Source organism: Ranitomeya variabilis, chromosome 6 (genome assembly GCF_051348905.1).
Source record: "Ranitomeya variabilis isolate aRanVar5 chromosome 6, aRanVar5.hap1, whole genome shotgun sequence".
NCBI classification, from domain to species: Eukaryota; Metazoa; Chordata; class Amphibia; order Anura; family Dendrobatidae; genus Ranitomeya; species Ranitomeya variabilis.
The window spans coordinates 409,108,605-409,132,001 of record NC_135237.1 but is presented as its reverse complement, the minus strand read 5'-3'; the positions used below and the strand labels follow the sequence as shown (position 1 = coordinate 409,132,001).

Here is a 23,397-nt window from a genome sequence, read left to right as displayed (position 1 = left end):
GCCGCCTATTTATCAGCCTGCACTGGTGCCTTGTCCAGGTATGGTGTTGCTACTGTGCAATTTAGGCCTGCCCCTTACAATACTACTGAACAGAAAAACATTGCACACAGATGTGATGCAAGTGTGTGTCTCGCCAAAGCCAGAGGTTTGATGGCCTCCTGCTCCACCATTGTAATCAACAACCATCCTACAGTGAGTGGTGCTTGTCCAGGGATTTAGGGCACCAGACAAAAATCTATGAGCTTGTGACCGGGGTGCCCAGTGCTTGCAGTATTACTGATAGTCAATAATACTGCAATTAAAGAATGCTTGAAGCGACTTGAAAAATAGACATACATCTGTATTTGTGAACATATCTCTCATTCTATGAAGAATGCAGTTTTAATCGAATCATCCATAACAAGGATATGCCACACTTGGTAAGAAGCTCTATGAGTGCCATTGAATAACAATATTTTTAATATTATTTAATTACTATATATATATATATATATATATATATATATATATATATATATATATGTATGTATATATATATATATATACACACAAAACAGGGAGAGATTTTATTTATTTATTTTTAAGAATATAATCTACAATCAGAAAATGAAAAATTAGAAAGAAAATGTTCAGAATCCTACTTAGATGAATAAAGTATAAAAATATAAGTATTATAATCTCTTTAAAATTTAATGCAGAAATGTAGAGAAATATTTATGCAAATGTCTCGCATTTCATAAAGAACTGAATTCCATAAGAAAGCAGCAGCTGAGAGGAGTCTCCGAAGACACTTGTGCGATGTCTTTGATGAACAGTGCTGTGTAAATGTTTTCTTAACCAAATATGAGCTCCTGCAAACAAATTATTGTTAAATACAGTTTTTTTTATTGTTAAAATGGTTTTATATTTGTTCTAAAAATGATCAAAGGAAAAATTTGACTGATTACAATTTGCCCCATCAGCTGGAACAGTTGTGTTTTATTATTTAATTTATTTTTCTTCACCATAGTTGGGAGCATTCAAAGGGTTTTTACTCCTTAATGTCACCAATACGCATTAAAACAGCGGCTGCTAAGGGTGCTCATTGCCTCATCGCCGTTTTAAAATGGCCATCGGGAATAAGGCTGTAGCGTCCCCCAGAGTTGGAGAACATGATCACAACTGGCTTTTCCGATGCCCGATCACGAGATCGCCGTTATTCAGTGAATAACGACAATCACAAAAGGTGTGCCTGCTGTTTCAATGATTTCTCTCTCCTCTTACATGATATACAGATGCTTCTCACAAAATTAGAATGTCATCAAAAAGTTAATTTATTTCAGTTCATCAAAACAAAGTGAAACTCATATATTATATAGAGTCATTACAAACAGTGATCTATTTCAAGTGTTTATTTCTGTTAATGTTGATGATTATGGCTTACAGCCAATGAAAACCCAAAAGTCATTATCTCAGTAAATTAGAATATTTTATAACACCAGCTTGAAAAATGATTTTAAATTCCAAAATGTTTGCCTACTGAAATGTATGTTCAGTTAATGCAATCAATACTTGGTCGGGGCTCCTTCTGCATCAATTACTGCATCAATGTGGTGAGGCATGGAGGCGATTAGCCTGTGGCACTGCTGAGGTGTTATGGAAGCCCAGGTTGCTTTGATAGCAGCCTTCAGCTCATCTGCATTGTTGGGTCTGGTGTCTCTAATCTTTCTCTTGACAATACCCCAGAGATTCCCTATGGGGTTAAGGTCAGGCGAGTTTTGCTGGCCAATCATGCACAGTGATATTGTTGTTTTAAACCACGTATTGGTACTTTTGGCAGTGTAGACAGATGCCAAGTCCTGCTGGAAAATAAAATTTCATTCTTCAAAAAGCTTGTCGGCAGAGGGAAGCATGAAGTGCTCTAAAATTTCCTGGTAGACGGCTGCGTTGACTTTGGTCTTGATAAAACACAGTGGACCTACACCAGCAGATGACATGGCTCCCCAAACCATCACAGATTGTGGAAACTTCACAATAGACCTCAAGGATCTTGGATTGTGTGCCTCTCCACTCTTCCTCCAGACTCTGGGACCTTGATTTCCAAATGAAATGCAAAATTTACTTTCAGCTGAAAACAACACCTTAGACCACTGAGCAACAGTCCAGTTCTTTTTTCTCCTTGGCCCAGGTAAGACGCTTCTGGCATTGTCTATTGGTCATGAGTGGCTTGACACAAGGAATGTGACACTTGTAGCCCATGTCCTGGATATATCTGTGTGTGGTGGCTCTTGAAGCAATGACTCCAGGAGCAGTCAACTCCTGGTGAATCTCTCCCAAATTTTTGAATGGCCTTTTTAAAGGGAACCTGTCACTCCTCCGGCGTTTTTAACTAAAAGAGCCACCTTGTGCAGCACTAATGCTGCATTCTGTCAAGGTGGCTCTTTTAGTTGGGGTCCTGTTATGATCTGGTGGCCTAAGAGCAGCATGAGACGTACTCTGGAGAAGGTGGAACCTGTACTGACCGCAGACCCTGAACTTAACACCGCAACTAGAAGTAGCCGTGGAATGTACCTATCACTCCCTAGACATCTCGACACAGCCGGAGGACTAATTACCCCTAGAGATAGAAAAGGGAAAACTATCTTGCCTCAGAGAAAATCCCCAAAGGATAGACAGCCCCCCACAAATATTGACTGTGAGAGGAGAGGGAAAAAACATACACAGACTGAAATCAGAATTTAGCAAAGGAGGCCACTTCTAGCTAAATAGAAAGGATAGGACAGAGTACTATGCGGTCAGTATTAAAACACTAGAAAATATCCACCACAGAAAATACAAAATCTCCACAGCTAACTAAAGATATGGAGGGTATATCTGCATCTCCAGATATACCAGCTTGGCTAAACAAATCCTTATACAGACCAAGCTGGACAAGACAAAAACATGGAAAAGAACTGAACAATAAGGCCACAGCATGTGGACAGCAAAAATCAAGGCCAGAACTTATCTTTGTTGAAATGAACAGCAAAGCAGGAGAGACCAGGCAGGGATGTGAATCCTCCAGGAACAATGGACAACTGGCACTGACTAAAGGGTCAAGCAAGACTAAATAACCCAGTCAGAATTGCAAAAAGTGAACACACCTGATAAATGCTGCGATCCAGAGACAGCAGTGCTACCACTTATAACCACCGGAGGGAGCCCAAGAGCAGAATTCACAACAGGGTCCCTGCCAACGCTGAAATATTTGTTTTTATAATTTGCCCCTCATACCTGTAGTTTGTCCGGGGGGCATGTCTTTTCCCCCCGGTCACAAACGCCTCTCAGCCATCACTCAGCCCCTCCGCAAATTGGGCGCCGCCTCCACTTACTTCATTAACGTCACCGGCACCTGCGCATGCCCGAAAAAAAAACTTACAGCGCAAGCGCCAGGTACGTTAATGAAGGAAGTGGAGGCAGCGAGCGGAGGGCCTGATTGAAGGCTGGGAGGCATTTGTGTCCGGGGGGAAAAGACATGCCCCCTGGACAAACAACAGGTATGAGGGGCAGCAGAATAGTTCAGCATTGGCAGGGACCCCAATTAAAGAGCCACCTTGACAGAATGCAGCATTAACCCCTTTACCCCCAAGGGTGGTTTGCACGTTATGGACCGGGCCAATTTTTACAATTCTGACCACTGTCCCTTTATGAGGTTATAACTCTGGAACGCTTCAACGGATCCTGGTGATTCTGACACTGTTTTCACGTGACATATTGTACTTCATGATAGTGGTAAAATTTCTTTGATATTACCTGCGTTTATTTGTGAAAAAAACGGAAATTTGGCGAAAATGTTGAAAATTTCGCAATTTTCCAAATTTGAATTTTTATGCAATTAAATCACAGAGATATGTCACACAAAATACTTAATAAGTAACATTTCCTACATGTCTACTTTACATCAGCCCAATTTTGGAACCAACATTTTTTTTTGTTAGGGAGTTATAAGGGTTAAAAGTTGACCAGCAATTTCTCATTTTTACAACACCATTTTTTTTTAGGGACCACATCTCATTTGAAGTCATTTTGAGGGGTCTATATGATAGAAAATGCCCAAGTGTGACACCATTCTAAAAACTGCACCCCACAAGGTGCTCAAAACCACATTCAAGAAGTTTATTAACCCTTCAGGTGTTTCACAGGAATTTTTGGAATGTTTAAATAAAGATGAACATTTAAGTTTGTTTCACAAAAAATTTACTTCAGCTCCAATTTGTTTTATTTTACCAAGGGTATCAGGAGAAAATGGACCCCAAACGTTGTTGTACAATTTGTCCTGAGTACGCAGAAACCCCATATGTGGGGGTAAACCACTGTTTGGGCGCATGGCAGAGCTCGGAAGGGAAGGAGCGCCGTTTGACTTTTCAATGCAAAATTGACAGGAATTGAGATGGGACGCCATGTTGCGTTTGGAGAGCCACTGATGTGCCTAAACATTGAAACCCCCCACAAGTGACACCATTTTGGAAATTAGACCCCCTAAGGAACTTATCTAGAGGTGTGGTGAGCACTTTGAACCACCCAGTGCTTCACAGAAGTTTATGATGCAGAACCGTAAAAATAAAAAATCATTTTTTTTCACAAAAATTATCTTTTCGCCCCAAATTTTTATTTTCCCAAGGGTAAGAGAAGAAATTGGACCCCAAAAGTTGTTGTACAATTTGTCCTGAGTACGCTGATACCCCAAATGTGGGGGTAAACCACTGTTTAGGCGCATGGGAGAGCTCGGAAGGGAAGGAGCGCCGTTTGACTTTTCAATGCAAAATTGACAGGAATTGAGATGGGACGCCATTTTGCGTTTGGAGAGCCACTGATGTGCCTAAACATTGAAACCCCCCACAAGTGACACCATTTTGGAAAGTAGACCCCCTAAGGAACTTACCTAGATGTGTGGTGAGCACTCTGACCCACCAAGGGCTTCACAGAAGTTTATAATGCAGAGCCGTAAAAATAAAACAAATTTTTTCCGACAAAAATTATTTTTTAGCCCCCAGTTTTGTATTTTTCCGAGGGTATCAGGAGAAATTGGACCCCCAACGTTGTTGTCCATTTTGTCTTGAGTGCGCTGATACCCCATATGTGGGGGGGAACCACCGTTTGGGAACATGGGAGGGCTTGGAAGGGAAGGAGCGCCATTTGGAATGCAGACTTAGATGGAATGGTCTGCAGGCGTCACATTGCGTTTGCAGAGTCCCTAATGTACCTAAACAGTAGAAACCCCCCACAAGTGACACCATTTTGGAAAGTAGACCCCCTAAGGAACTCATCTAGATGTGTTGTGAGAGCTTTGAACCCCCAAGTGTTTCACTACAGTTTATAACACAGAGCCGTGCGAATAAAAAAAAAATATTTTTTCCACAAAAATTATTTTTTAGCCCCCAGTGTTGTATTTTTCCAAGGGTAACAGGAGAAATTGGACCCTAAATATTGTTGTCCAATTTGTCCTGAGTACGCTGATACCTGATATGTGGGGGGAACCACCGTTTGAGCGCATGGCAGAGCTCGGAAGGGAAGGAGCATCATTTGGAATGCAGACTTAGATGGATTGGTCTGCAGGCGTCACATTGCGTTTGCAGAGCCCCTAATGTACCTAAACAGTAGAAACCCCCCACAAGTGACCCTATATTGGAAACTAGACCACCCAAGGAACTTATCTAGATGTGTTGTGAGAACTTTGAGCCCCTAAGTGTTTCACTACAGTTTATAACGCAGAGCCGTGAAAATAAAAAATCTTTTTATTTCCCACAAAAATTATTTTTTAGCCCCCAGTTTTGTATTTTCCCAAGGGTAACAGGAGAAATTGGACCCCAAAAGTTGTTGTCCAATTTGTCCTGAGTATGCTGATACCCCATATGTTGGGGTAAACCCCTGTGTGGGCACACGGGAGAGCTCGGAAGGGAAGGAGCACTGTTTTACTTTTTCAACGCAGAATTGGCTGGAATTGAGATCGGACACTATGTCGCGTTTGGAGAGCCCCTGATGTGCCTAAACAGTGGAAACCCCCCAATTATAACTGAAACCCTAATGCAAACACACCCCTAACCCTAATCCCAACAGTAACCCTAACCACACCTCTAACCCAGACACACCCCTAACCCTAATCCCCGCCCTATTCCCAACCGTAAATGTAATCCAAACCCCAACCCTAACTTTAGCCCCAACCCTAACTGTAGCCTTAACCCTAGCCCCAACCCTAACCCTAACCCTAGCCCTAACCCTAGCCCCAACCCTAACCCTAGCCCTAACCCTAGCCCTAACCCTAATGGGAAAATGGAAATAAATACTTTTTTTTTATTTTTTTATTTTTCCCTAACTAAGGGGGTGATGAAGGGGGGATTGATTTACTTTTATAGCGTGTTTTTTAGCGGATTTTTATCATTGGCAGCTGTAACACACTCAAAGACGCTTTTTATTGCAAAAATTTTTTTTTGCGTTACCACATTTTGAGAGCTATAATTTTTCCATATTTGAGACCACAGAGTCATGTGAGGTCTTGTTTTTTGCGGGACGAGTTGACGTTTTTATTGGTAACATTTTCGAGCACGTGACTTTTTTTGATCGCTTTTTATTCCGATTTTTGTGAGGCAGAATGACCAAAAACCAGCTATTCATGAATTTGTTTTGGGGGAGGCGTTTATACCGTTCCGCGTTTGGTAAAATTCATAAAGCAGTTTTATTCTTCGGGTCAGTACGATTACAGCGATATCTCATTTATATCATTTTTTTATGTTTTAGCGCTTTTATACGATAAAAACTATTTTATAGAAAAAATAATTATTTTGGCATCGCTTTATTCTGAGGACTATAACTTTTTTATTTTTTTGCTGATGATGCTGTATGGTGGCTCTTTTTTTGCGGGACAAAATGGCGCTTTCAGCGGTAGCATGGTTATTTATATCTGTCTTTTTGATCGCGTTTTATTCCACTTTTTATTTGGCAGTATGATAATAAAGCGTTGTTTTTTGGCTCTTTTTTTTTTTCTTACGGTGTTTACTGAAGGGGTTAACTAGTGGGACAGTTTTATAGGTGGGGTCGTTACGGACGCGGCGATACTAAATACGTGTACTTTTATTGTTTGTTTTTTTTTATTTAGATAAAGAAATGTATTTATGGGAATAATATTTTTTTTTCTTTATTTAGGATTTTTTTTTTTTTTTTTTACACATGTGGAAAATTTTTTAAAACCTTTTTACTTTGTCCCAGGGGGGGGACATCACAGATCGGTGATCTGACAGTTTGCACAGCACTCTGTCAGATCACCGATCTGACTTAGAGCACTGCATGCTTACCAGCGCCTGCTCTGAGCAGGCACTCGGTAAGCCACCTTCCTCCCTGCAGGACCCGGATGCCGCGGCCATCTTGGATCGGGGACCTGCAGCGAGGAAGGAGGTAGGAGACCCTCGGAGCAACGCGATCACATCGCGTTGCTGCGGGGGTCTCAGGGAAGCCCGCAGGGAGCCCCCTCCCTGCGCGATGCTTCCCTATACCGCCGGCACACTGCGATCATGTTTGATCGCGGTGTGCCGGGGGTTAATGTGCCGGGGGCGGTCCCTGACCGCTCCTGGCACATAGCGCCGGATGTCAGCTGCGATAGGCAGCTGACACCCGGCCACGATCAGCCGTGCTCCCCCCGTGAGCGTGGCCGATCGAGCTGGATGTACTATTCCGTCCTTGGGAAGTAGTGCCCACCCCACATGGACGGAATAGTATGTCCAATGACAGAAAGGGGTTAATGCAGCACAAGGTGGCTCTTTTAGTTAAAACCGCCTGGGGGTGACAAGTTCCCTTTAACCCCTTTCTGCCATTAGACGTACTGTTCCGTCCATGTGACCCGGGCCCTACTTCCCATGGATGGAATAGTACGTCATACAGTTGTGGCCAAAAGTATTGACACCCCTGTAATTCTGTCAGATAATACTCAGTTTCTTCCTATAAATGATTGCAATCACAAATTCTTTGGTATTATTATCTTCATTTAATTTGTCTGAAGCAAAGCAAAGAGAATGAAGCAAAAAGCAAAACATTGATCATTTCACACAAAACTCCAAAAATGGGCCAGACGAAAGTATTGGCACCCTCAGCCTAATACTTGGTTGCACAACCTTTAGCCAAAATAACAGCGACCAACCGCTTAAGGTAACCATCAGTTAGTTTCTTACAATGCTCTGCTGGAACTTTAGACCATTCTTCTTTGGCAAACTGCTCCAGGTCCCTGATATTTGAAGGGTGCCTTCTCCAAACTGCCATTTTTAGATCTCTCCACAGGTGTTCTATGGGATTCAGGTCTGGACTCATTGCTGGCCACCTTAGAAGTCTCCAGTGCTTTCTCTCAAACCATTTTCTAGTGCTTTTTGAAGTGTGTTTTGGGTAATTGTCCTGCTGGAAGACCCATGACCTCCGAGGGAGACCCCGCTTTCTCACACTGGGCCCTACATTATGCTGCATTTGTTGGTTTGTTTGTAGTCTTCAAACTTCATAATGCCATGCACACAGTCAAGCAGTCCAGTGCCAGAGATAGCAAAGCAACCCCAAAACATCAGGGAACCTCCGCCATGTTTGACTGTAGGGACCGTGTTCTTTTCTTTGAATGCCTCTTTTTTTCTCCTGTAAACTCTTTGTTGATGCCTTTGCCCCAAAAGCTCTACTTTTGTCTCATCTGACCAGAGAACATTCTTCCAAAATGTTTTAGGCTTTTTCAGGTAAGTTTTGGCAAACTCCAGCCTGGCTTTTTTATGTCTCGGGGTAAGAATTGGGGTCTTCCTGGGTCTCCTACCATACAGTCCATTTTCAGTCAGACGCCGACGGATAGTATGGGTTGACACTGTTGTACCCTCGGACTGCAGGGCAGCTTGAACTTGTTTGGATGTTAGTCGAGGTTCTTTATCCAAATCCGCACAATCTTGCGTTGAAATCTCTTGTCAATTTTTCTTTTCCATCCACATCTAGGGAGGTTAGCCACAGTGCCATGGGCTTTAAACTTCTTGATGACACTGCGCATGGTAGACACAGGATCTTGCGTTGAAATCTCTTGTCAATTTTTCTTTTCCATCCACATCTAGGGAGGTTAGCCACAGTGCCATGGGCTTTAAACTTCTTGATGACACTGCGCATGGTAGACACAGGAACAATCAGGTCTTTGGAGATGGACTTGTAGCCTTGAGATTGCTCATGCTTCCTCACAATTTGGTTTCTCAAGTCCTCAGACAGTTCTTTGGTCTTCTTTCTTTTCTCCATGCTCAATGTGGTACACACAAGGAAACAGGAGAGAGGCTGAGTCAACTTTAATCCATGTCAACTGGCTGCAAGTGTGATTTAGTTATTGCCAACACCTGTTAGGTGTCACAGGTAAGTTACAGGTGCTGTTAATTAAACAAATTAGAGAAGCATCACATCGTTTTTCGAACAGTGCCAATACTTTTGTCCACCCCCTTTTTTATGTTTGGTGTGGAATTATACCCAATTTGGCTTTAGGACAATTCTTTTTGTGTTTTTTCATTTAAGACAAATTAAATGAAGATAATAATAACAAAGAATTTGTGTTTGCAATCATTTTCAGGAAGAAACTGAGTATTATCTGACAGAATTGCAGGGGTGTCAATACTTTTGGCCACAACTGTAGGCAATTGGCCGTGCTCGCGGGGGGAGCGCGGCCGATCGCCGCCGGGTGTCAGCTGATTATTACAGCTGACATCCAGCACTGTGCCAAGAGCGGTCACGGACCGATCCTCGCCATATTAACCATCGGAACACTGTGATCAAACATGATCGCACCGTTCCGGCGGCATAGGGAAGAATCGCTCAGGGAGGGGGCTCCCTGTGTGCTTCCCTGAGACCCTCGGAACAACGCGATGTGATCGCGTTGTTCACAGGGTCTCCTACCTCCTCCTCCCTGCAGTCCCCGGATCCAAAATGGCCGCAGGGCTCCTTCCGGGTCCTGCAGGGAGGTGGCTTGCAAGCGCCTGCTCAGATCAGGCGTCGGCAAGCCTGGAGCACTGCCTGTCAGATCGCTGATCTGACACAGTGCTTTGCAAAGTGTCAGATCAGTGATCTGACACTATAACATGATGTCCCCCCCGGGGCAATGTTATAAAGTAAAAAAAAAAAATATTTACATGTGTAAAAAAAAAATAAAAATCCTAAATAATGAAAAAAAAAACATTGTTCCAATAAATTAATTTCTTTAAATAAAAAAACAATAAAAGTACACATATTTATTATTGCTGCGTCCGTAACGACCCGACCTATAAAACTGTCCCACTAGTTAACCCCTTCAGTGATCACCGTAAAATAAGGCAAAAAACAATGCTTTATTATCATACCTCCAAACAAAAAGTGGAATAACACGCGATCAAAAAGACGGATATAAATAAACATGGTACCGCTGAAAATGTCATCTTGTCCCGCAAAAAACGAGCTGCCATACAGCATCAGCAAAAAAATAAAAAAGTTATAGTCCTCAGAATAAAGCGATGCAAAAATAATTATTTTTTATATAAAATAGACGTTATCGTATAAAAGCGGCAAAACAAAAAAATATATAAATGAGGTATCGCTGTAATCGTACTGACCCGAAGAATAAAACTGCTTTATCAATTTTATCAAACGTAGAACGGTATAAACGCCCCCCCTCCAAAAGAAATTCACAAATTGCTGGTTTTTGTTCATTCTGCCTCACAAAAATGGGAATAAAAAGCGATCAAAAAATGTCATGTGCCCGAAAATAGCACCAAAAAAAACAACAACTCTTCCCGCAAAATACAAGACCTCACATGACTCTTTGGACCAAAATATGGAAAAATTATAGCTCTCAAAATGTGGTGACGCAAAACCTATGTTTTGCAATAAAAAGTGTATTTTAGTGTGTGACAGCTGCCAATCATAAAAATCCACTAAAAACCCGCTATAAAAGTAAATCAAACCCCCTTCATCACCCCCTTAGTTAGGGAAATATAATAAAATTTAAAAAATGTTTTTTTCCATTTTCCCATTAGGGTTAGGGTTATTGTTGGGGCTAAAGTTAGGGTTAGGGTTGGGGCTACAGTTAGGGTTGGGGCTACAGTTAGGGTTGGAGCTACAGTTAGGGTTGGAGCTACAGTTAGGGTTGGGGCTAGAGTTAGGGTTAGGGTTGGGGCTACAGTTAAGGTTAGGGTTGGGGCTAAAGTTCGGGTTAGGGTTGGGGCCACAGTTAGGTTTGGGGCTAAAGTTAAGGTTAGGGTTGGGGCTAAAGTTAGGTTTGGGGCTAAAGTTAGGGTTAGGGTTAGGGCTAAAGTTAGGGTTAGGGTTGGGGCTAAAGTTAGGGTTTGGGCTAAAGTTAGGGTTAGGGTTTGGATTACATTTACGGTTGGGATTAGGGTTGGGATTAGGGTTAGGGGTGTCAGGGTTAGGGGTGTGGTTAGGGTTATGGTTGTGATTAGGGTTAGGGGTGTTGGAGTTAGGGGTGTGGTTAGGGTTGGGATTAGGGTTAGGGGTGTGTTGGGGTTAGGGGTATGGTTGGGATTAGGGTTAGGGGCATGTTCTGGTTAGGGGTGTGGTTAGGGTTATGGTTAGGGTTGGGATTAGAGTTAGGGGTGTGTTTGGGTTAGGGTTTCAGTTAGAATTGGGGGTTTCCACTGATTAGGCACATCAGGGGCTCTCCAAACGCGACATGGCGACATGGCGTCCGATCTCAATTCCAGCCAATTCTGCGTTGAAAAAGTAAAACAGTGCTCCTTCCCTTCCGAGCTCTCCCGTGCTCCAAAACAGGGGTTTACCCCAACATATGGGGTATTAGCGTACTCAGGACAAATTGGACAACAACTTTTGGTGTCCAATTTCTGATGTTACCCTTGGGAAAATACAAAACTGGGGGTTAAAAAATAATTTTTGTGGAAAATAAAATAATTTTTATTTTCACGGCTCTGCGTTATAAACTGTAGTGGAACACTTGGGGGTTCAAAGTTCCCACAGCACATCTAGATAAGTTCCTTGACGGGTCTAGTTTCCAATATGGGGTCACTTATGGGGGGTTTCTACTGTTTAGGTACATCAGCAAATGCAATGTGACGCCTGCAGACCATTCCATCTAAGTCTGCATTCCAAACGGCACTCCTTCCCTTCCGAGCTCTGCCATGCGCTCAAACGGTGGTTCCCCCCCACATATCAGGTATCAGCGTACTCAGGACAAATTGGACAACAATACTTAGGGTCCAATTTCTCCTGTTACCCTTGGGAAAATACAAAACTGGGGGCTAAAATATAATTTTTGTGGAAAAAAAATATTTTTATTTTCACGGCTCTGCGTTATATACTGTAGTGAAACACTTTGGGGTTCAAAGTCCTCACCACACATCTAGATAACTTCTTTAGGGGGTCTACTTTCCAAAATGGTGTCACTTGTGGGGGGTTTCAATGTTTAGGCACATCAGGGGCTCTCCAAACGCACCATGGCGTCCCATCTCAATTCCAGTCAATTTTGCATTGAAAAGTTAAACGGCTCTCATTCCCTTCCGAGCTCTGCCATGCGCCCAAACAGTGATTAACCCCCACATATGGGGTATCAGCGTACTCAGGACAAATTGTACAACAAATTTTGGGGTCCAATTTCTACTGTTACCCTTGATAATATAAAACAAATTGGAGCTAAAATAAATTTTTGTGAAAAAAAGTTAAATGTTCATTTTTTTTAAACATTCCAAAAATTCCTGTGAAATACTTGAAGGGTTAATAAACTTCTTGAATGTGGTTTTGAGCACCTTGAGGGGTGCAGTTTTTAGAATGGTGTCACACTTGGTTATTTTCTATCATATAGATCCCTCAAAGTGACTTCAAATGTGATGTAGTGCCTAAAAAATTGTGATTTAAAAAATGAGAAATTGCTGGTCAACTTTTAACCCTTATAACTCTCTAACAAAAAAAAATGTTGGTTCCAAAATTGTGCTGATGTAAAGTAGACATGTGGGAAATGTTACTTATTAAGTTTTTTGTGTGAAATAACTCTGATTTAAGGGCATAAAAATTCAAGAAATTGCGAAATCTTCCCCAAATTTCCGTTTTTTTCACAAACGCAGGTAATATCAAAGAAATTTTGCCACTAACATGAAGTACAATATGTCACAAGAAAAGAATGTCAGAATCACTGGGATCTGTTGAAGCGTTCCAGAGTTATAACCTCATAAAGGGACAGTGGTCAGAATTGTAAAAATTGGCCCGGTCATTAACGTGCAAACTACCCTTGGGGGTAAAGAGGTTAACAATCCTTTCAAGGTTGCTGTTGTCCCGGTTGCTTGTGCACCTTTTTCTACCACACTTTTTCCTTCCTCTCAACTTGTAATTAATATAAGATACAGCACTCTGTGAGCAGCCAGCTTCTTTAGCATTTACCTTTGCTTACCCTCTTTGTGGAGTGTGTCAATGACTGCCTTCTAGACATCTGTCAAGTCAGCAGTCTTCCCCATGATTGTGGAGCCTACTGAAACAGATTAAGGGACGTTTTTAAATGCCTAGGAAGCCTTTGCAGGTTTTTTTGTTAATCTAATTTACTGAGATAATGACTTTTGGTTTTTCATTGACTGTAAGCCATAATCATCAACATTAACAGAAATAAACACCTGAAATACATCACTCTGTTTGTAATGACTCTATATAATATATGAGTGTCACTTTTTGTATTGAAGAACTCAAATAATTTGACTTTTTCATGATATTCTAATTTTGTGAGAAGCACCTGTACATGTCAGAGGAGAGAGAAATCATGCCGCTCGAGACCCCCAGGTACCTTTACCATCCCAGAGTCCTCCTGGTCTGTCCCCCGACCCGGCATCATCTTCCTATCACAGTGATCAAAATAAAATAAATTGTAAATCATATCCCCATTTTTCACCCCGTTAGTTAGATAAAAAAATTCTAAATGTATATATATATATATATATATATATATATATATATATATATATATAATGAAGAAAAAAATTGGAACAGCACAAATACACTACTTATCTTCGGGTGCAAAGCCCAGACAACCCGTCCTTGGTTGTTTCCTGTCAGTATATTTCACAAAAGCAGGCAGCACTCCATAGTCTTTGAGACAAAGTGTAGGTGTTTATAGCTTGAGAAAGGCTCAGCAGAGCCGAAACATTGCATATGGAGATGTGGGTCCAATAAACACCTACACTTTGTCTCAAAGACTATGGAGTGCTGCCTGCTTTTGTGAAATATATATATATATATATATATATATATATATATATATATATATATATTTCATTCTTTGCAGTTGAGGTTGCGGTTAAGGTGGGTTGGGGTTAGGGTTGTGTTAGGGTTGGGGTTTGAATTTGGTTATTTTCCAAAGTAAAAAATAAATTTGACGGTATGACGGTTAGTGTTGAGCACAAGTGCTCGCTACTCGAGTTTGCATCAGGTGCTTTCGTAAGCACGAATTATCCCTGGTCGCCGCATGTTTTTTAGGGTGTTTAACAGCCACAAAACATGCAGGCAGGGACTCGATTATGTCACTCAAGCACCCGCAATATTCGGTGCATACCCGAGCATCCGATGCAAAACTGGAGTAGCAAGCACTTGTGCTCAATACTAATCGCGACATATTCTATAAGACTACCTAATGTTATCAAATTCTGTGTTGTGCCTGTGGGTTCAAAATGCTCACTATACTCGTGGATAAAATCCTTGAGGGATATGGTTTCCAAAATGGAGTCACTTGTGGGGGATTTTCACTGTTTAGGCATATGAGGGGCTCTGCAAATGCAATATAGCATCCGCTAATTATTCCAGCCAATTTTACATTCAAAAGTCAAATGATGCTCATTTTCTTCTGAGCCCTGCCATGCACCTAAACTGTAGATTTCCCCCTCAAATAAGGTATTGGCGCATTCAGGATAAATTGCATAACAAATTTTATGGTTTTTCTAGTGTTACCCTTGTGAAAATAAAAACATTTGAGTCTAAAATAATTTTTTTGTGAAAAAATAAAATGTTAATTTTTTTCTTCCACATTGCTTTAGCTACTGTGAAGCACCTGAAGGGTTAATAAACTTCTTGAATGTGGTTTTGAGCACCTTGAGGGTGAAGTTTTAAGAATGGTGTCACTTTTGGCTATTTTCTATAATATAGACACCTCAAAGTGGCTTCAAATGTGATGTGGTCCCTAAAAACATGGTTTTATAAATTTTGTTGGAAAAATGAGAAATCGCTGGTCAACTTTTAACCCTTCGAATTTCCTAACAAAAAAAGTATGTTACAAAAATTGTGCTGATGCAAAGTTGACATTTGGGAAATTATATTTATTAACTATTTTGTGTGTCATAACTCTCTAATTCAACAGCATAAGAATCAAATGTGTGAAAATTTCTAAATTATTGCAAAATTTTCATTTTTTTCACAAATAAATGCAAGTCATATAGAAAAAAATGTTACCACTGTCATGAAGTACAATATGTCACGAAAAACAATCCCAGAATCAGTGGGATACGTATAACCTCATAAAGTGACAGTGGTCATTAAGGTAAAAATTTGCTTGGTCATTTAAGGGGTAAAATAAGCAGAAAGCAAAAGATATGATAAAGTGTAAAGTAGCTTGTACTTACCAGGTAAATTCCCTGCAGCTCTGATACCCCTGCTGCTTGTCTTTGTTAGCTGATCAACTATGATGACTTTTTGACTGCCCACATTTCCACCTGATTTAAGAATTTTGTACCAATCGCGCTCCATCACCATTGAGGCAGTAATAACTGGAGCTGTGGAGCATTTGCCTGGTGATTTGAAGTTATTTTATTACATCCCCTACTTTTTCTGGTACAGTATATGTTTTAATTAAAGTATTATAATTGAAAAAATATTGGATTTCACCATAAAGTACTAAGGCGTTAAGTGTCCCTGGAAATGTATTTTAAAAACAACCTGACACTATGATAAAAGTTTTAAATTAATGACACTAATATATTTATTTTTATTATGCTAGGGGTACATTTATGCTAACTAGAGATGAGCGAACCTGAATGTCAAAGTGTCCTTAGTTCTGGTGCTTAACTTCAAACAAGGACTGCTTCCAAAAGTCTGTTTTAATGTTTGGTGTAGGGGAAGTCTTAGAGAGAGTGAAATAGATTTTTTTTCCACATCCAACGTTCGGTTCACCATTGTTTTCAATGGGGTTTGGGTTCGGTTTCAAGTTTGGGTAAAATTCTTGTACCCAAACACAATTTTGGACTAAAGTTCGGGTACCAGAACCTGAACTTCTATGGGTCCGCTCATCCCTCATACTGAATAAAGAGCCACCCCATGGTACCAAACTGGATGACTTAAAGTAAGCACCTCCTGGATTCATGGAGTCATTTGGCATTTCACCTGACAGATCTCATTCATTCTGTAACTCTGAAAAATGGATTATTCGACTTCCATTTCTTAGAATGTAACTCCATAGAGCTCAGAACCGGAAAGTGTTGTTTTTTTCTCCTTTTTGGTCACTGAGTGGGTTTGGGTAGCGAACAAAGATGGGCACACCTGAACAGTAACGTTCAGCATCCATACTGAACACCTACTGCTCGGCCACAAACACCTTACACGGACTTCATCAGGAAGTCTGTGTTACTATTTAAGTTCGGCTGCCCGAACACCAGGTGTTTGTCACGCTGTCATGTGCATGATAGCACAGCAAACAGCAGTTCTGATCGGCGGTGAAATAATCCCCGCTGGTCAGAGAGCCGCAGTTACCACGTTGTCAAAAGACAGTGTGAGCGCTCGGCTGTGATCAAAGTTTACCTCCAGTTACTGGTGTCAGCGGATGGGACAACAGCTCCCATCATCCGACACCTGATGTCACTAATAACAGTGAAAGCAGGAGCTGCTGATGGGTGTGTTCATTAGCCGGCTCCTGCGCTGTAGATAAATAATTTTTTAAAAAACCAGCATGGGTTCCCCTGAATAATAGATGTGCCTTTTCTGGACAGCTGCGGGTTTCTATTTTTACACTGGGGAGGCCAATATCCATGGCCCCTTACCAGCCTGAGAATACCAGCTCCCAGCTGTCTGCTTTAGCAAGGCTGGTTGTCAAAAATTAAGTGGAACCCCACACCATTTTTTAAATTATTTATTTAAATAATTAAAAAACATGGCGTGGGGACCCCTCTATTATTGGCAACCAGCCTTGCTGAAGCTGACAGCTGAGGGTTGCAGCCCCCCAACTGTGAGTTTTGCCTGGCTGGTTATCAAAAATACAGGAGAATCCACACAGGGTTTTTTTCACTATTTATTTACAGCGCAGGAGTCGGCTAATGAATACACCCATCAGCCGCTCCTGCTCTCGCTATTAGCGGCAGAACGTGTCAGATGATGGGAGCTGTAGTCCCATCCGCTGACACCAGTGAACGGAGGTAAACTTTGTACCTCTGTTCACAGCTGAACACTCACGCTGACTTTTGACAACGTGGGAACCGCGGCTTTCTGGCCGGCGGGGATAATTTCACCTCCAATCAGAAGTGGTGTTTGCCGCTCTGTCATGCACATGACTGTGGTAAACAATGGATGTTCGGGCCCCCCATTCAAGTGAATGGGGTCCGGGTACTGTTCTGGTACCTAAACCCGAACTTTTAGTAGCTGTTCGGGTGATCCCGCCTGACCCGAACATCCAAGTGTCCGCCCATCTCTAGTAGCGAATGCACATATAGTAATTTGCTCAATTAGAGGAATTAAACTCTTATCTGAGGAGAACTGTCATAATGATAGGTTGTCTTTTGGATTCCCATAAAATTCTTCTACAAATCTAGTTCCCCTATAGTCAGCCGATGTCTGGTGGGCTAAATAAAAAAGGAATATCTGATCTTATTGAATGAGAAAACTGCAGGTGAAAAACAAATGAATTATCCGGAGATGTTTATTTCCTTGCTTTTATTTACTAAAATAAAAACTAATTAAAAAAAAAAAAAGAATTAAGACTTCATTAAAAATATTTACAACACTATTACTTTCTAATAAACCTTACAGTATCGGTGCTAGTGGGAAAAAAATGTGTTTTTTTTTTTTCTTGAGGATCGTGGAAAGGTTATTAGGAAATTTTATTGCTGACTCTGCATATAAACTAGTACAAAATGAGAAATAAATCTAGACCACATTCTGGAAGGTCAGGATGTGCAGTTAATTTGGAAAAGCTTATCCGGAAATTCAGTCACCAAGCAGATAAAATCCTCAGGGTGCTCTGCAATTTTGGTCCACAGCTCTTAACATGTCTATACAAATGTATTGAACAAATACTGCACCTGTCAAAAGAATGTAAGCTACATCAACCCCTATTACAGACGTGTCATACAGGTATACGCTGTACATGATATCTCACAAGGATGCAATAAACGCTTCATACTTTGTGGGCAGGCACTGCAAAAAGAAAATACAATATATAGTGGTGTATAATTGTGGTGGAATGATGGTGTGTACTTGGTCATGAATAAGAATTGTCAGCTTACTTCACGTGGATTCTGTTGATCCTATCGAGAGTCAGATTAAGGCCACGATCACACATTCAGTTTTTGGTGAGATTTTTACCTCAGTATTTTTAAGCGAAAACCAGGAGTGGATGAAAAACACGCAAAAGTGGTGACATGTTTCTATTATACTTTTCCTCTGATTGTTCCACTCCAGGTTTTGACTTTTAAATACTGAGGTAAAAAACTGACCAAATACTTAATGTGTGAACATGGCTTAAACTGGGGCTATGAGGCAACTTTGGTCACCTACAGGTTGTGTGACCAAAGTTCATTATGTGTTGCTGCTACATCGCAGCAGAGTACAAGTGAATATTCATGCAGTCCGACACCTAAGGTACTGCAAGTGTGGCAAGCAAGTCGAAAAAAATCATATCTGGTTGAATTTGCTTTTCACGTTGCAGTATTTTCAGTGTCAGATTCACTTGTATTTGCTTTAATGTAGCAGCAACACCCAACAATCTTTGGCTGCGTAATGTGTCATAGTCAAAGTTGCATTATAGCTCCATCCTTAATACATCAGCCCATTTAAATGGGTTGTCCAGTACTATTTTATTTTTCTTGCTGTGGGCCTAAAAACTAACAGGCAGGTAGTTGCTAACAAAGGCAACTATCTAGCATAAGAGAAGCTGCTGCACTGTCTACACGACGTCAGCGTAAGCCGATGAATTGCTGGCAGAAGCGGTCTGTTATTGCTGTAACCAGGCACAACAGGCAGGTAGTTAGCAACTACCTACCTGTTAGTTCTTAGACCTGTAATAAAAAATTAAATAGTCTTAGCTAACCCCTTTAATAGGACATGATAACTTTACATGTAGTACAGTTCCCATTCTTTGGGTACATGTAACAGACTTGCTGCAGACAGTTTTCTAAAAAAAATCCCCAAAAATCTGGAGGCAAATTTGTGTTTCAAATGCCCACCAAATCTTGCATGTCAATGTCTATGTGTGTATGTATTGATTAAGGCCAATATACAAATACCGGCAGGGGGGCCCGACATTTTTTTATATTACAATTATCCGCACCTTTGTATTTTACTCTGAATCTTTAGGTAATCTGCAGCAAAATCTGCTACATTTTTTTTCTGAAAACTTTTTCTTTTGTACTAAATCAGGCAAATCTGCAACAAATTCATGGCTAAAATGAAATTTTCTCAACTCCCATCCATTTGTTTGCTACTGTGTTCTGCTTCATCAGATTCTCTTTGCAAAATCTGGATGCAAAAGTGCAGCAGTTCCCATACACATCTGTTTTGTACCAGTAACCCAGTATACTGAAATTCAGCTGTGTAGAAAGTTGTTCATTTTCTTGATCAGTAACTCACTGCTTCCCAGCCTCTCAGTCTCCCCGTTTGCTAGGTGGTGCGTTCCTGCTTGATTGATCATTCAGGACGGCGGTATTGTTGACATCTTTATCTGTATGGCATCAAAAGAGCCCAGGAACATTGAAAATGTCCATATCAGGAGCCAGCAGTGCACTCCAGCGATATTGGCCAGCTTTGGAGCAGCACATACAAGCTCTATTAAATAGAGCATGTAAGCATTGCGCTTGTTTGCTGTTGCCTTAAATTTGTTAGACATTGATGTAACAGGTCATTCAGGAAATGGGAATCTCTTATGTAAATTTTGGAAGATCATGTGCAGGAAAGTAGGGACTGCCTTTATTTATAAATATTTGAGTGTCCAAAAATGAAATGATCACTTTAATTTCTCCAAATATTGTATAGGGTACCTGCATTTGAAAAAATCCCAAATCTTACCCTCCTCATTCTGGCCCTCTGGTTTCACTTGTTGAATGTCTAGTGGCCACTGAGTGGTTTCCCTTCCTCTGTATGATGAATCTACAGTAAATTGTTTCCTTTCCTTGGTTTTTACCCTTTAAGATTCTTTTGTCCCCTATTAAATATCTGTCAGTTTTTAGTGACTGCTTAACAATGAGCTATGAACTGTCAAAATTATCAGATGCTCAAAGTCAAGATTTGGCTAATCTCTCTTTAAAAAAAAGCCGAAACGTTATTTATGTTCAGTGCTTCTCACGTGCTGTTATTGCTTCCTTGTGATGGAAATCTTAGCTTACGATGCACAAGGCTGGATTCTTCTAATGCCCACATAGATGCTTTACTCTAGGTGTGATTAAAATGCACAGGAACAAAAGGCAGCCAGCAGGGCAGTATTGATTTAATGGGTTTGGAGAAGCATATTAGTCCTCTACATATGGTTCACTGGCTAAACTTTTCTAATATTGGCATGGTCACCGGTGCATTATCACCCAGACAAAGAGCACTCTAATGGCGCTTTCTGAACAGACATCCGATTATTGCTGGGCTCACCCTACTTATTGAGTTCAGGCAAGGGAAAAGCTAGGTGTCTGTCGGCTTTTAGAAGTTGGTTTTCAGCATTTAACAGAGGGCATGTAGGGGAAGCCATCTGTAGCACCGCTGACCCACTTCTATTCACAGCTCAGCTTCTTCTGCGAGAACTTAACTTTGTTGCTGCTAAGAAGAAAAACCCCACATTCATTCTGCAGCTTAGTCATTTTCATTTCCAGTCTGCAGGAGGATTCAAGATAATATCAGAAAACTACTTTTTTCCTCCTATAAGAAGCCAAGGCATTTATTGAAACATTGGCTTCTTATATGTTCTTTGAAATAGTAAGATCTGCAGTATTCTTTGTATTCTCGAAAGAAAGCGACTAAATGTATTCTTTGTATTTGTTTAAGAACTGACTAAGCTCTATTTAGCGATAAAATGTTTTACTTATCACAAACATGAAAAATATTATGACATTAAAAGATAAAGCTTCGGCTAGGACTGTGCTCTGTATAATATCTGCAGTTCTCCAGAAGTATTAGTGAAATGTCAGTTAAATTGTCCTCTAAAAACATTAAAGGACGGACCATCTAAGAGAAGCGTGGAGGGCACGGGAGCTGCTGCCGGTGGGTTTTATAACCAATAATCCAATATATTCTTTCTAACGTTAATGTTTTCATTAATGTTATATATTATAACATTTTCATAAACTTCTAGCATGCAGATAGTAAGATCCTGATGGACGCTCTTATTAAATTTGTACATTAGTGTTTAATGTGCGTCCACTATGTATTCTGACATTCATGTCTTTAAGATTTAGCTATGATGATATTTAGCAGAATGTTGCCCGACTCTCAGTTAATGAACTAATCTGGTTTTCTAAGAGTGGTGTTAAGTGAGAGGAGATATTGTAGAGGACAATGAGGATATCATTTTCCTAATAAATGACAGATTGCCACAATTTGAAAAAAAAGGAGAAAATATATATAATTTTTAATATATATACATATATATATAATATTGTATTATAATTTCTTCCATATAAAATTAAATTATATTGAACGTCACATAGTTAGTTATTCATTATGTAGCGTGCTTTATTCTTTTTCTCTAATTTTAGATTGTTTTTATTGCTTATGAATAAGAGCACACAGCTATTAGATAAAATTGTGAAAGCAGTAAGTATAGTGTGACTCACATCAGATGCACCAAATTCAGTAAAAGGCGTTTGCTACTTTACTGAATTTAGTGCATTTTTCTACTGTTGCACTGTTAGAAGAATCAGGTTTGTAAACGTTAATTCAGTGATACAGACAGCATTCATTTACATAAATTAAATCTGTCAAAAATCTACCCATGTGTCGCAGTTCTAAAATGCCCCATAAATGGTATTCTAATGTCAACGGAAGAAAAAAAGGGGGTTGAATTCCAGCTCCTTAAAAATAACCATTTTATTAATACTGTTATAAAAACCTATTGTACAAGGTGTACAAGCTCCCTAAGGTATATGCCGATGGACAGCAGAGACAGATAGGCAACGCGTTTCGATCTCAACGATCTTTGTCAAAGCTTTGCCTATGTGTCTCTGCTGTCCATCGGCATATACCTTAGGGAGCTTGTACACCTTGTACAATAGGTTTTTATAACAGTATTAATAAAATGGTTATTTTTAAGGAGCTGGAACTCAACCCCCTTTTTTTCTTCCATTGAATATTACGTCTGCCTGCAGCGGAGTTCCGAGCACCTGCGGTGGTTACTGGTGAGCTGGCTTATGTTTATTTCTTTCATTCTAATGTCAACACTAGTGTTGAGCGATACCGTCCGATACTTGAAAGTATCGGTATCGGAAAGTATCGGCCGATACCGGCAAAGTATCGGATCCAATCCGATACCGATACCCGATACCAATACAAGTCAATGGGACTCATGTATCGGACGGTATTCCTGATGGTTCCCAGGGTCTGAAGGAGAGGAAACTCTCCTTCAGGCCCTGGGAACCATATTAATGTGTAAAAGAAAGAATTAAAATAAAAAATATTGCTATACTCACCTGTCTGACGCAGCCGGGACCTCAGCGAGGGAACCGGCAGCGTTGTTTGTTTAAAATTCGCGCTTTTACTTGGTTACGTGAGGTCCCGGCTTGTGATTGGTCAGGGCGGCCATGTTGCCGGGACGCGGACCAATCACAGCAAGCCGTGACGAAATTACGTCACGGCTTGCTGTGATTGGTCCGCGTCCCGGCAACATGGCCGCCATTAACCAATCACAAGCCGTGATGTCACGGGAGGCTGGACACGCGCGTATTTTAAAAAGCGCGCGTGTCCAGCCTCCAGTGACGTCCCGGCTTGTGATTGGTTAATGGCGGCCATGTTGCCGGGACGCGGACCAATCACAGCAAGCCGTGACGTAATTTCGTCACGGCTTGCTGTGATTGGTCCGCGTCCCGGCAACATGGCCGCCCTGACCAATCACAAGCCGGGACTTCACGTAACCAAGTAAAAGCGCGAAATTTAAACAAACAACGCTGCCGGTTCCCTCGCTGAGGTCCCGGCTGCGTCGGACAGGTGAGTATAGCGATATTTTTTATTTTAATTCTCTTTTTTACA

The 23,397-nt window shown here is 40.9% G+C and overlaps 1 protein-coding gene and 1 long non-coding RNA gene across 6 annotated transcripts in view; one reads left to right on the top strand and one right to left on the bottom strand.

The window, feature by feature from the left end:
- PTPRM (protein tyrosine phosphatase receptor type M) overlaps positions 1–23,397 on the top strand; it is a 995,903-nt gene that overhangs the window by 399,831 nt on the left and 572,675 nt on the right. The window lies entirely within an intron of this gene.
- Positions 681–22,877, bottom strand: LOC143781202 (uncharacterized). Its single transcript, XR_013216615.1, has 4 exons — positions 22,842–22,877; positions 18,261–18,375; positions 15,597–15,761; positions 681–851 (listed from the first exon to the last, which is right to left on the bottom strand). It is a non-coding gene; the product is annotated as an uncharacterized LOC143781202 (long non-coding RNA).